Here is a 14,359-nt window from a genome sequence, read left to right on the forward strand (position 1 = left end):
GCCCTAAAATTCTTTAAAAATTCATTGTGCTCATAGGAAATAGGAGAAGCAGGTCTGGGGCTGTAAGGGGGTTGAGCATAGACCTTGCTGGATGCAGAGGAAGAGGTGCTGCTCCTCTGTTAGCCAGCAGACTGGCCAGGACAGCATCAAATGATCAGGCAAACCATGTTGTCATGACTTGGGGGAACCATGGTGAATTAGGATGAAAAGCATCTCTCCTGTCCCAAGCCACATTCCCTAGGGCCTCTGGGCCATCTCAGACACTGACTAACAAAGGCATCAATATCAGAGCTGAGAGAAACACATGTGAAAGTAATCACATTTTTCATTTTCCCTCTGGAAGAAACAGATCAATTTCAGTCAGGATCAGCTTACGAACAGCTTAAGTTCCAGCTGCCTTTTCCAGCGCACCACCACCCTTGTTAGTGAAGGTGATCTGGCAATGATGAGTGGGCTGCAATCTTGAGTTATGGTTATTCTAGTACAACCACTATAAGAAACATCTGTTGCTGGAAATAGCACCATAGTCATGGCCATGCCTGGTTGGTTTCTATTCATATCATTCGTGAATCACAAGCTTAAGTGGATGGAGCGGTGAAAGTGTTTGTGGCTGTGAGACCACTTCACTACTGGGGATTTGGCAGGACTTGAACTAAACTGGAATTTCTCCAGTATCCTCCCGTTATGTGCTTTCCAATTAAGGTGTTAAATCAGAGAGAGAATGGGTCCAGGTGGTATCTTGGAGACTGTGCCTCTGACATCACGGAAACATCGTGATATCAGGCTGAATTAGCACACACTCGATGTTCTCAGGCTCTTCTTCAAGCCAGTGGCCTCTGCACTGAGCCCCATGATTATTGATTAGAGAGTGAATGTAAGACTGAAAGGGTGTGGGGCTAGAGTATTGCCCTGTACATGGCAGCCAGATATCTTCCTGTTCTCAGAACCCACATCGATATGACTGTGTCTCCTGACAGAGTGCTCAGGGCTGAGAATTTAAATTATGATCATTGAATCCCTAACATAATGAGCCATCTCCCAGGCCCTGGTGTTTTGTCTGATGAGTCTGCAAGTTGCATATTTAATATGTAAGGAATGGGAACAATGAGGAATGGGAAAAAGAGATTGTTTGCCTCCTCTGCCCACCCTCTCTGTTAGCAAGGAGGTTGTGGCAATGGCAGGGTGCCCTCATCTTCTCAGTGGACTGGACTTAGTGATGTTCTCAGGACCTTGGAGAGGGCCAGAGAAGCTGCTTTTTTCTGCAGGATGTTTCTGACTCTTGAAGGTTCTGGATGAATTCCAGGTGAATGGATACCTTTTTCTCACAGAGAGGAAAATCAAGAGACTCGATTATTGCACCAGCATTTGGAGTCTGTGGGACCCGTGGGGAGGGCTCTTTCCTTTGTCAGCAGTGGTGGGGACACTGGATTCTGCAGTCACAGACTGAGCAGTTCCTGTCCCATTCAGAGACCTCAATTCAGGTAAAACTGTATCCTCTTCTAAACCACAGGGGGAAATTAGTGAGTTTATTACACAGAGAAGGTGACTGTCACTGTTTCTGATTTGAACATGGGCATTTAGAGAGCTTTATACAAACTTCTTTGGCTTTTCAGGCACCATTGTTCAAAAGAAATAATTTACAGCAAGGTTGAAGGACAAAGTGAAGTTTAAAAATTAGGTAAAATATAGTGATTGAATATACTTGTTTTTATTAAAATTTTTTTAGATATATTTTGTTATTTTATAAGTACTTGCACCTATGTGCGTGTGCTATATGCATATGGTACCCTTAGAGATCAGAAGAGGATGTCTGATCCATTCGAACTGGACTTATGGATGGTAGTCAGCTGCCACGTGTGTGCTGGGAATGGAACTTGGGTCCTCTGCAAGAGCAGCCATTGCTCTTTAGGACTGACCCATCTCTCTAGCCCATCACTTGATTCTGTTCGGTGATTTTCTTTTTGGAAATAAATTTCCAACATGGTTTTATGAGTTACATCGTTTGGATCTAGGAATGAGAGTGGATTAGTAACCGCGTGAAACCACAGGCAATACACTTCCTGAACCTCAGTAAGGACAGTTTCAATTGTGTGTGTGTGCACACACACATGCATGCACGTGCATGCATATATTTTGCAGATTCCCTTGGAGGCCAGAAGAGGACCTCAGGTTCCCGGGAGCTGATTTACAGGCAGCTGTGAGCTGCTTAAGTGGATCCTAAGAACAGAATTTGGGTTCCATGCGAGTTTGGAACATGCTCTTAACTGATGGGCTATCTCTTCAGGCCCATGTGTTTCTCAGCCTCGACTGAGATATCTTTAGGAAAACATGCACTATCTCTGCAGGCAGCCTTGTCTGGGTTGGTTGTGTTGATGTTTCTGATGCTCAGCCATCAGGAGACAAAGGCTAGACACCTGAAGATAGCTTCTCTCCACTTTAGCGTCACCCTTAACTCTCCAGTTCCTCTAACCTGTCTTGTTCAAACCACAGGCACAATAGTGCTTCCTCCATGACTCTGGAGGTGTATTCTTGTCGGTTGAGCAAGGACGTGAGGCTATGAATAAAGGTCAGTGTGACACAGTGCCTTTCACTGTCCTATTTATGAAATGTTTTGGCAGGAATTAGTGCCAGGGCTGGTTCAGGTGTGTAAATTAGAGACAGCCTCAAAGTCTGTTGAGTTGAGCCTCTTTTTTAACCTTAGAGGCTCTCTGGGGAGCATGTCACCAACCACACCTCCTTTACCCCTGAAAGGAAGGATGAACACAGGCTTTGGGGCCGAGATACTTCTACAAGTTGTGAGACTGTGGAGTCAAACTGCTGTCGGGTCCTAAGCTTCCCAGGTTCTTTCACATGCAGCTCTTCAGCTTGACATCACAAACTGGAGGGGAAGAGAGCTGGGAGCTCACTATCACGGGTGTCTTGGAAAATTTAGGGGGCGAGTTCTACATTAATTAAACCTCATTTGAATAATGACCACATGCTATTTATTTTCTTAGAGAGCTGCTCTGAGGGAAGCAGAGAGCCTTCTCCTACAGGAAGCCTGGTGGCCCGTGGGCCCGCCGCCCATCACTTGGAGCAGGTGGGGAGAGGCAAGGGTGCTGTTTTAAACTCTCTGTTATTGTAGGAAACACCCACAACTGGAACATTGTGGGGCGGTTTGTCAGCTGTTTCTTTGCGAAAAGGCCTGGGGTCAGCCAAAGTCTTCTCCAGTCCTTTCAACACTGCTCTCTGCTGTGCATAGGAGATGGTCTAAAATCTGCCCATCTCATCTCCCCAAATCATGTGTTCTACTTCATTTGTTATGGGGCTCAGCAGAATGGTGGTGAACTTGGGATCATGTGGCCATCTTAGTGGTCATGAGGGGAACTCCACAGGAAGAGAGGTGTTCTCACACCAAAGACCCAGATCTGCCTGATCTAGACCTTGGTGCTTAAAAATGACCCCATCTCTGCACCAAAAAGCAATGGTTCCTCTGTATATATGGATATTTAAATATTAACAGGGCTCATGATCTATTCTATGTAAAACAAGCATCCTTTGTGCTTATTCTCTTTGATTTTTATTTTATTTTATTTTATTTTTTTGCAATTGGCTGAGCAGAGTGACTTCCTCTCTCATGTGGTACAGGAAGAAACCAGGCAGATTCCTTCAGCTCTGTAATTAAATCACATACCTTCATGCCTCTGGCTGCACCCAGCAATCTTCCTCCCGGAACTACTTGCCCATCAGTCTAGGCCAGTGTTCAGAGCCATAAACAAAAGAACAGAAGGCTCATGCCTGATTCTGTTGAGTGTGTGGCTCAAGAATTCACACATGTCGGCACTTATGAGGCAGCATACTGGAGCTCCACACACTTAACATTATGATATTGCAGAGGAAGGGAGGGGCTGTGCACACATGCCAATTTCATACTTCAGGGTAATAAAGGATTTCATGTTTTTGGGGTTTTAGAGCCACCAAGACCCAACGAATGTTCTTCACGCAAACATCATGAGTCTTTAAGCAAGTCTTTAAAACAAGAGTGCAATTATCATATATGCGAAGAGACCCTGTGGTGGTTTGAATGTGCACTGCCCAGGAAATGGCAGTATTAGGAGGTTGGCCTTCATGAAGGAGGGGTCTCCCTGTGGGAGTGAGTTCTTGATATCCTTCTCCCAGCCATGTGGGAGACAGTCTGTTCCTGGCTTCTTTTAGATAAAGATGTAGAACTCTCAGCTCCTTCTCCAGCACCATGTCTGTCTGCACACTGCCATGCCCTCTGCCTTGATGATAATGGACTAAGCCTCTAAACCTGTAAACCAGCCCCGATTACATGATGTCCTTGGTCATGGTGTCTCTTCTCAACAGTGTAAACCTAAATAAGATCCCAGACAGAATAGTTCATGGGTTTGCTCAAATGTCCTAGGCACCATCACACTTTTATCTTCTGCAATGGCCCAATACAATCTCTATCCAGTCCAGGATGCTCCTCCAGTCTTGGTTTCACAGGACTCACCTATACTAGGCACTTTCCTTAAGAGTCTCCTAGTGTCTACAATACAACCAGCCATGGCATCCTCTTCATTGAAAGGGTGAAGTCTATTCTCTAGGATGGTCACCAAGTCTCCCATGTGGTTTTGTAGAGTAGCAAAGGATATCCGGGGACAGGGGACAGATTCTGGGGCTTAGAGAGTCAGCTCAGCCACGAAGAACACTTGTTACTCTTGCAGAGGACCCAGGTTCTATAACCAGCATCCATATGATGGCTCACAGTTGAACTGTTGGCCAGTTTCAGAAGATCTAATGCCCTCTCTTGGCCTCTTCAGACATCAGGCAGGCACATGGTGCACACAGTTCCATGTAGCCAGAATATTAACACATTTGATAATATAAACACATCTGATTTTTAAAAGGTATGAGCTTTGGTTTATGGGCATGGTTGATGCTGAGTGTGGATCCCAACAGCTCTCTTTTAAGGGGAGGAGGGACAGCAGAAGTTTGGAACCCGGTGACTGTAGGTGAGGGAGCACTGTATGGTCATGTCAGTATAATGCCTCCTGGTTTGGAAGTGCTCACCTCATGGCTCTGATGGTGCCCATGAGGCAGAGTTCTCATCACAGACCTTGGGAACTGTCAGCACTGGGGGAAGGCTGCAGGTGAATGACTATGTCTTCCTTCAAATACAATGAAAGAGGTTCTTTTCCCTGTGTTTTCTGTCATCATAGAGTTCTAAAAACCACTGTGGTCAAGATGAATTTAATTTGATAGTCATTACAATGGTGATGGGGGCTGTGAGCTGACAGTTCATTAAGAATTATTTGATGAGCCAAGAAAAAAGTGCCAGAGTTAATATTATAAACTGGATTAATGAGCAGGGTGGCTCAAAAAATTCATAAAAGAAAATAACAACACAAAATGCAGGCCCTCCTCTCTGTTGGACTGACAGGCTTCTGACAGTGTGTCCTGATTTGTTTGTGTTAAATGGTTGAGGCTCTAGGCTTGCCCACATGGCCGATGTTGTCTCTCATCTGAACTTGACAGGATAACTTTATGTTTCTGTGTAAACACATTCCTAATGCCTTAATCGCTTTAGATGATGTGGGCTCGGTGTTTGCCAGCCAGTTAGGGATGAAGAGTCTTAATGTGTTTCTTCTTTAAAAACAACGACAACAGCAGCAGCAGCAACAACAAAACCCCAAATGAAACAAACAAAAAACCAAGTTTGTATTTTTTTTAAACCACAACAACTTCATATTCACCAGAAAAGTAAACTGGAATTTATGTTGAATGGTGGGTACTTGTTCCTCTCTCAAGAGCGCCATTGTATTAGTGTTTCCAGAGAAACAGAAATGGCAGCATGAATACACATTGTCTTAGTTAGATTTCCATAGCTGTGAACAGACATCACAGGCAAGGTAACTCTTTTTTTATTTTAAGGCTTGTTTTATTTTAATGACTGATCATGTGAGGCCACAGTGAGGTCACTATGCACAGACATGAAGGAATCTTTATTTCTTGGTCTTTTCCTCCTTGGACAGAGTATTGATGATCTCCTCCTTCTTGGCCTGGAGGCGCTCCTCCCACGCGTTTTTGTGCTTCCTTCGTCTTAGAACTGCGAGCCTCAACCTGGTCAGCCTGTAACTTCTTGCGGGCCTAGACTGCCTTCGGTTTAAGGATCTGCTTCATAAGAATCCTTTGGTTTTTGTATACATTCCTTTTAAACTTCAGGTACAGGCTGTGATACATATGGCAGTCAATCTTCTTAGATTCACAGTATCTCCTGAGAAGCCGGTGCAGGTTACTCATCCTTCTCATTCCAGTCACCCTTTCAGGCACCCAAGTGTTGGCAGCACTCTTTCCTTCCCTATGACCATATGCCTGCCCTTCAAGGTGTGTTTCTGTCAGCGAGTCTGAGAATGGACAGTTACAGGTTTCCAGATGATCAGGACATCTTCAATCAGCTTCCTGTTCAGCTAACATGAGTTGGCATTGGCGATTTTATTGGTCGCATTGGGGTCCAACTTGACCTTCTTTTTACCACAGTGGAGGACAATAGAGGCAAGGCTCTTCTGTAGCCTGAGCATTCTCATGGCTTCAGACACATAAGCCAAGGTAATTCTTATAAAGGACAAGATTCCATTGCAGCTGGCTTACAGTTTCAGAGGTTCAGTCAATTATCAACATGGCAGGAATCATGGGAGCATCCAGGCAGTGTTGGTGCTGGAGGAGCCTAAAGTTATTGATGCACAGGCAGCAGAAAGGGATTGTCTCTACCACTGAGCATAGTTTGAGTATATACAAATCTCAATGAAAACCCACCACAGTAGCACACTTACTCCAACAAAGTTACACCTACTCCAACATGGCCACACCTACACCAACAAGGCCACACCCTCTCCAATAATGCCACACCTAATCCAACAAGGCCAAACCTACACCAACAAGGTCACACCTACTCCAACAAGGCCACACCTCCTAATAGTATCACTCCTCATGGGTCAAGCATTCAAACACAGGGTCTAAGGTGCCCACTCCTATTCAAACTACCAAACACATCAAAAGGTAATTTGTTTACAGGACACTGGATAATCTAACAATGGTTGTCTCATACAAGGGAATTGAGAAAACCATTGGCTGCTCAGTCTATGACGATTGATTACTCAGCCATCTTAACCTGGTGCTGAAGTCAGGTGAGTTTACTGGAGGCGTTAGTCTTCAGTCTAACCTGTGATATCAGAGAAGGTGGTTAGAATATTAGCAAAGGAATGCAGCAGCCACAGGAGAGATGAACTTGCCAGTGAGAGTGAAAGCAGGCAGACAAAAATCAAAGCCTCCTTCTTTAACATTCTTAAATCTGGGTTGCCACCAGAAGGCACCACCTACACTTAGGGCAAATCTTCCTGATTCAAATATCCTGATCAAGAAAATCCCTCATAAGAGTGCCCAGATGTGTGCAATTTAATTGAATTCAGAGCCACTCAAGTCAGCAACCAAGATTAGTGATCATGTCTGCCAACTCTCTCATACAATTTATTTTTCTTGTTTGCTTTATATTTTGGGCCCGAGATTGACCAAGCTGTGCCACTCATACTGCTTAGCCTTGAAGCATTCATCTGCATTCTGTTCTCACTAGAAATCAAGAAGCACATTGTATGGTCACCCCTCTCCTGGCTGATCCCTGCCTCACCCAGGAACTAGCCAGCTTGCTGTCACTCCAGTCTCAGAGACTGGATGACTGATAATGAGGCTTCAAGTCCAAGATCAGAGAAATGGCAAATTTACTGAAGCCTGCTACCTGGCTTGTAGATGGTGCATTCTGCCTATATTTTCCTGGGCTGAGAAGTTCCAGCAAGCTCTCTGGCGGTACTTTTTAAACATAATTGCACCATTAACACAGAGGAGGAGTCCATTTTTATGACTGAAGTCACACCCTCCAAAGTGCTGCTCCCCAATGATGTCATCTTTTGTGATGTCTTACTGGGGGTGGAGTGGGGGGAGACATTTAGATGACCACAACCTCTACCAATGGAGATGACTCTCCTCCAGCTTGCATCAGCATCATCAGGCTTCTGTGTGGAGGCAGCACTGGCAACCTAAGTCCCAAGAATGTCCCAGTTATGTCTTCTTGGTCCTAAAGTCCCCTGTACCATGACCTTCACCCTGTAACAGCTGCCATTGTGTGTACCAGAGCTCAGCTTCCTTGATGTCAGGCTCCTGGGATCTACCTCTATCTCCTTTTAAACCCATATTTTAGGTAAAGGATATGGGTCAGTAGGTAAACTACTTGCTGTACATGGTGACCTGAGTTTGGATCCCCAGAGCCAACTTACATGTCCAAAGTGGTAGCATCCACTCTGACACCAGAATAAGGGAGACAGTTCTTGGGGACCTCTGAAGTTCACTGGCCACCCCAGAATCAATGTTTTACTTAGGGTTATACTGATATGAACGGACACCCTAACCAAGGAATCTCTTATTAGGACAATATTTAATTGGGGTTGGCTTACAGGTTCAGAGGTTCAGTCCATTACCATCAAGGTGGGAACATGGCAGCATCCAGGCAGGCATAGTGCAGGAGGAGCTGAGAGTTCTACATCTTCATCTGAAGGCTGCTAGGAGAATACTGGATTTCAGGTAGTTAGGATGAGGGTCTTAAAGCCCACACACACAGTAACACACTCACTCCAACTAGGACACATACACTCCAACAGGGCCATACCTCTAACGCTGCCTCTCCCTAGGCTGAACATACACACACACACACACACACACACACACACACACACACACACACACGGACACAGGCACGCATGCAACCAAACCATCACAGGCACCAGTTCCCAGATCCCAGTGAGAAAAGCCTACCTCAAAAACCAAGACAGGCCCTGGCAAGATAGCTCAGAATGCTAGGGCACTTGCCACCAAGCCTGAGGATCTGAGTTCAATCACCAAGACCCACCAGGTGGAAGATGGTACTGAATCTTACAACATGTCCCTTGGTCTCTACATATGTGTTGTAGCATGTATGTGTCTCCTCCAAATAAGAAAAACTATTTCAAAGAGGAGTGACACCCAAAATTGTCCTCTGACCTCTACCTACATTCACATACACAAGTCATGAGTGTACACACATCACACACACACACACACACACACACACACACACACAAACACACACACACACACACCACTTGTCTTGGAGACCAGTCTCATGTAGATGTTTTTCAAGATAATACTGGTCTTAGTCCAGTTCTTGTTCTATTGTCCAAAGAGAGAGATATCTCTAATAGGGCCAGGTATGCACAAGGTTTCCAATCTAACGGAATAGGAAACAATGATATGTTTCCCAATTTCAGGATGAAATTCAATGCATTCTGCTCTGTGACCTTGCACGTTCCTGCTTATCTTCAGAAGTGATAGCCAGACATTGCTGTCACCTGGTCAATTGGATGTGTCAATATGACATTAGGGGTGGGACAGGGATGAAAGACAATCTGGTACTGGTCTACGCACAACCCAACAGCTGTAGGGAGCCGTTCCCTGTTTTAGTTGCATAGTAGGGACAGCATCAGCGGGAAAGTGGCTTATGCCTCTTAAATAAGAAACAAGCTTATGGAGTTTCATAGGACGTAAGCTGACACAAGTTTGGGTTTCTGCTGATTCTTTTCTTGAGTGAGTGAAGACACAGTTTTCAGCTTTCCCTAATAGGCTCTGGGTTGTCCTTAAGGTTTTAAAAGCTGTCACATGTTTCATTTATCATTTTCATCTCAATGCTCCGAATTCCCACTCTTTGTGTGTAATGCCCTTATGGTGCTTGTATCACTCTGGTCAGGCCATTAGTCCTAATAATTACTTAAGGTTTCCTTTTCAAGCACACTGCTTGGGATGAGGGAGACAGCTTGGGGTGGAGCCTGAGGAACTGGACACAAGGTAAAAAACTTAGCATGGGTATAAGTTCTTGTACCAAGAGTTGGAGAATTCCTGGTATTTACTGCCAGTCCTTCTGACCTATACTGGTTTGATTCAGGACACAGAGAGACACTGGATCATAAACAAGGTAAATTGGTCCACTGGCCTGCATGTCACACATATGAACACACACAGGCATAGCACATATGCATATATGCATACACACACATGGGAAAATATGTTATTAAACATCCATGCATGTAACGATATTTCCTCAGAAAACTCCCTGAGCACTTTCTTTAAAGAAAAGATAGTTGCAAAAGCAGATGCAAGGGAAAAGAAGTTGTAATGGAAACGATTCTGAAAACCCTTCATTATATGGGGATTCATGTAGACTTAGATTTTTTTTCAAACATACATTAATAAGGGTTCTCAAATGCTTAGAGCCCCATTCTAGCCCACTGTCCAAAGGTAGGGGAGAAAAGATGATATATAGGGCAAGTGGATTTGGACCTGTTTAGAAGTAGTTCTTTGGGGCAAATCCAATCTGACCTGACAGGACACCTGCAGTCCAGTCCAGTAGTGTCAGGATACCAATAATCCAGTTGAAAAAAAAATGTCACCAAACACAAAACAGCACTGGTAGCACAACCTTGCAGAAATGATCAGGCCTCCATCAAACTGGCACTAGTCAGCAGGAGTGACCAGAACCAGCTGGAATACCAGGAGTACTTTGCCACACCTCAATAAAGTGAAGTTCAGTGAGAATCAAGACCAAGGATGGATTGCAGGCAAACAATGCAAGCACCTTATCAGTGTCTACTGAGTCATATTCATAATCTCTCCCAATATCACGTGACTCGCCTTAACGAAACGCCACATGAGTCTGCATCACAGGACAACCAGAAATTTCCACTTCAGACACCAGAGTGTGAGGAACGAGAGAGAGAGACTGAGACATATGGAACAAACAAGTATATCCCTTTGAATTGTATCATGTCCCCAAATGAATGAAAAGGGAAGATACCTCTATACCGAGCTGCTAAATTCCATTTAAATAACAGTGGCATCCAACTGGCCAGTTTCCTAAAATTGTCTCTGTTTTTACCTGATACACACGCTTTATAATTTGTGTCTGATGATGGACCTTCATTCAATAGCACTAGTCGTCCTTTTGCTACTTTGTAGGTTCTCCTTTCTCCCACATTCAACCCCTAACACTAGATAGGAGACAAAAGAGGAGAGAGGGAAAGGGTTTCTATTACCATTAGATGACCTCCTATTGATTAGGGGCATGGAGTTCCCTGGGGGGCAAGTTTGATCTTCATTGTCAGGATGTTTAGTTTCTTCTTTGGGCGTGACTATTTAACAAACTGCAACCAACAGCAGCCCAACTATGGGGCTCTAGCATTTATATGTTCTCTGAAAAGTCTCCAGCATTCCAAATGTTACACACTTGCAAAATCTATCTGCTGGTCGCAAAATCACGCCCCTGCGAGAACATAAGGCAAATCATAATCAGCCACTGTTGATAATCGGAAGCAACCCCATGCCCCACAGCCTGGATTAAAACAAAAACATAGTCTTATAATATTTCTATCTTTTTAAATACACCAAAATTCTCATTGCAAATAGCCAGTTTCATTTGGATATTAGTATATCTGACTTTCTATCCTTTAATCCACGGAGGGAATCCTGATTAGTTTGAATCAGTCATGCTAGCTTTGTTCTGTGCATATCACTGGTGTTGAGGTGCGTCAGAAGACTCACTGAGACAGACCAAAAATCTTCTGAGGAAAGATTTTTTTTTCTGCCTGTCAGAAATAGGGAGTTATCCAAGACAGTTTCATCTCTCTTCTACTTCCTCCCATCCAGTGTTGGAGTTCTGCTGTGGAGGACTGTGATGTGTTCTCTGGGAATGCAGCAGCCATCTTGTGACTACATTATAGCCAATCACTGAGGGCAGTAAGAGGAGAAAGATGGATGAGCCAAGAGTCCTGTGGGATGGCTGGGCTGTTGAACTGATGCTGTGTGTGCATTGGTGTTTCTTCCCAAGTAAATCACACCCTTGGGATTAAGGGATACTGATTGGTTTTATATTTCTGTGACCAGACACATTCCCATCATATATATATTTATTGTGTTTGCCCATCTAAGGCCAGAATTATTGCCAGCCTCATTTGAACTCATCTTCTGTCCTATTGGAACCTCACTTTGGCAGCCCCTCCCCAGGCCCTCCTTAGCAATTAGCAACCACACACTCACATAAGGACCAATGTCCCAGGAGGTGGATGTGAAACAACAATTAAAACACACTCACCAGGAAGGACAATGGACAATATTATTTAAAATGTTTCTGCCCAAAGAAGAGTGAAGTCAATTTAATTTTAAAGGTACATTCTTTTATCTCTCCCTCTCCCCATTAAATGTTTGATAACTGTCTTCTAAATATCTGACCTTTCTTAGGATCTCAGAACACAGATGATATCCACCCCTGCCTTCTTTCTTGTGGGTGTTAAGTTATACTTCATGGACTAAACATATTTCCTTTTTTGTGGGGAATAAGGCAGATAAGGATTTTTCCAGAAACTTCACATTTTACAAATGCAAAATGCCCCCATATTGAGAAACAATGCAAAATCCTTCATAGCTCACGTGGCTTCCTCTCTTCTGATTAGAAATTTAACCCACATGGCATTGTCATGGAAGGAACGTGTGCCTTAAAGAGAGATTGTGGTCTGACAGAGAAGTGGATTTCCAAGTTTCTGAGGTGGGGTTCTTGGGTTAAGGAGCTGGCTTAGCCAGTAAAGTGTTTGCCATGAAAGTATGAGAGTCTGAGTTTGGTTCCTAGAACCCACATTAAAAAATAAAAGTCAGACATAGTGGCCTGGAATCCTGGTACCAGAGAGGTGGACAGATGAATCCCCGATGTTTTCTAGTCCACCAGCTCAACTGGTATGTTTGGGGTGTAAGTGTGAGAATTTATTGCAAGAAAACAAAGCAAGGCAGGGTGGAACTCTCTCAGTTCCTTCTCTTTGCTCTGATGAAATACTGTGTGAACTATCTCAGGGAGGAAAGGATTAACTTAAGCTTGATCAGTGCCCATCAGGAAGAAAGTCAGGGCAGGAACTCAAGGCAGAGACTTGAAGGCAGCAGCTGAAGCAGAGGCGATGAAGGAACAACCGCTTACTGGGTTGTTGCTTATTGCTTGGTCAACGTGCTTTCTTCTGTAACCAGGACCACCCACCCAGAGGTGGCACCATCCACAATGGGCCTCCACATGAAAGTCCCCCAAACTTGGGGAGACTCTTGCTCCAGTCACGGGTTGGGGTACACCCAGGAAACACAAATAGCCGGTCTTGATGTAATCAGCAAGAGGCAGTTTTATTTACGGGATCTCGGGCTGACACTTATCCCATACAGGAGATTGAGTCAAGCCCAAGCCTCTCTAGGCAGGAGCTTATATAGGGAAAACCAGGGATTTCGTGTGGATACACATATTGGCTAATACAAAGGGTGCACAGTTGCTTTTGGCATGGAGTTACATCAACAAAGCACACCTGTGATGTAGCATCTCAGCAATGTGGGCAGGGCAACTCATCTCACTGCAGCAGGGGGATGACCCATCCTCAGGGAGTGAAGGAGGGGGGTTGGCTCCAGATGGCCAGTGTCCTTGGGAGCTGATAGTTGGGCTGGTGAGCCGTATCTCAAATTCTCTCAGGCATGTCTGGACTTTGTTTGAGACTAACTTTTTGAAATTTAACTCTTCATTCCCTTCTATGTGTTGTGAGTAATTCTAATCTTAGAACTACATGGAGAACTCAGCTTCATCTGGCATAACATCATGGTACTGTTGTCTTAACATGAGGACGTGTACAGCGCTAATCCGCTTCCTGACAAAAGCTAAAAGGTGATTAATGGTGTAGGGCCCAAAGGTGAACAAAAGGAGGAGGATAATCAAGGGACCAGCTAAGGCTGAAAGCAGGGTGGTAAGCCATGGGGACCTATGGAGCCAGCTTTGAAACCAGTTATCAGTGGTTTCTCGTTCTCATCGTCTCTTTTTCAACCTCTCTCTAAGTTTAGCCATAAAATCTTTTATGGTCCCAGAGTGATCGAGGTAAAAACCTCATTCTTCTCTCAAAGCAGCACATAGCCCTCTTTCTTTAAGGAATATCAGGTCTAATCTTCTCCTATTTTGAAGGACTACCTCTGAGAGAGAGGTTAGGTATTCTTGGAGGTCAGCTAAAAAGTCTTTAGGATTCTAATCTGAACACTATCTAAACCTATACACCAAGGTCATGACTATCTTAGAACTTTTAAACTGATGGTCCCTGAGGTACAATCCCAAGAAGTGTTAGAAGTATTAACATATGTAATGTTACATCATTTGTAATAGAAATCAAGCCTATCTCTATATTTTTCTCGATGGAACCCAGGGCAAACATGAAATTCTTGTTTCTAAAGCACACTC

The 14,359-nt window shown here is 44.2% G+C and overlaps 1 pseudogene; it reads right to left on the reverse strand.

The window, feature by feature from the left end:
• Positions 1-5,987: 5,987 nt before the first annotated feature.
• LOC147998022 (large ribosomal subunit protein eL19 pseudogene) lies at positions 5,988-6,569 on the reverse strand (annotated as a pseudogene).
• Between the last annotated feature and the right edge of the window lie 7,790 nt (positions 6,570-14,359).

Source organism: Rattus norvegicus, chromosome Y, assembly GCF_021556685.1.
Source record: "Rattus norvegicus strain SHRSP/BbbUtx chromosome Y, alternate assembly SHRSP_T2T, whole genome shotgun sequence".
Lineage (NCBI taxonomy): Eukaryota > Metazoa > Chordata > Mammalia > Rodentia > Muridae > Rattus > Rattus norvegicus.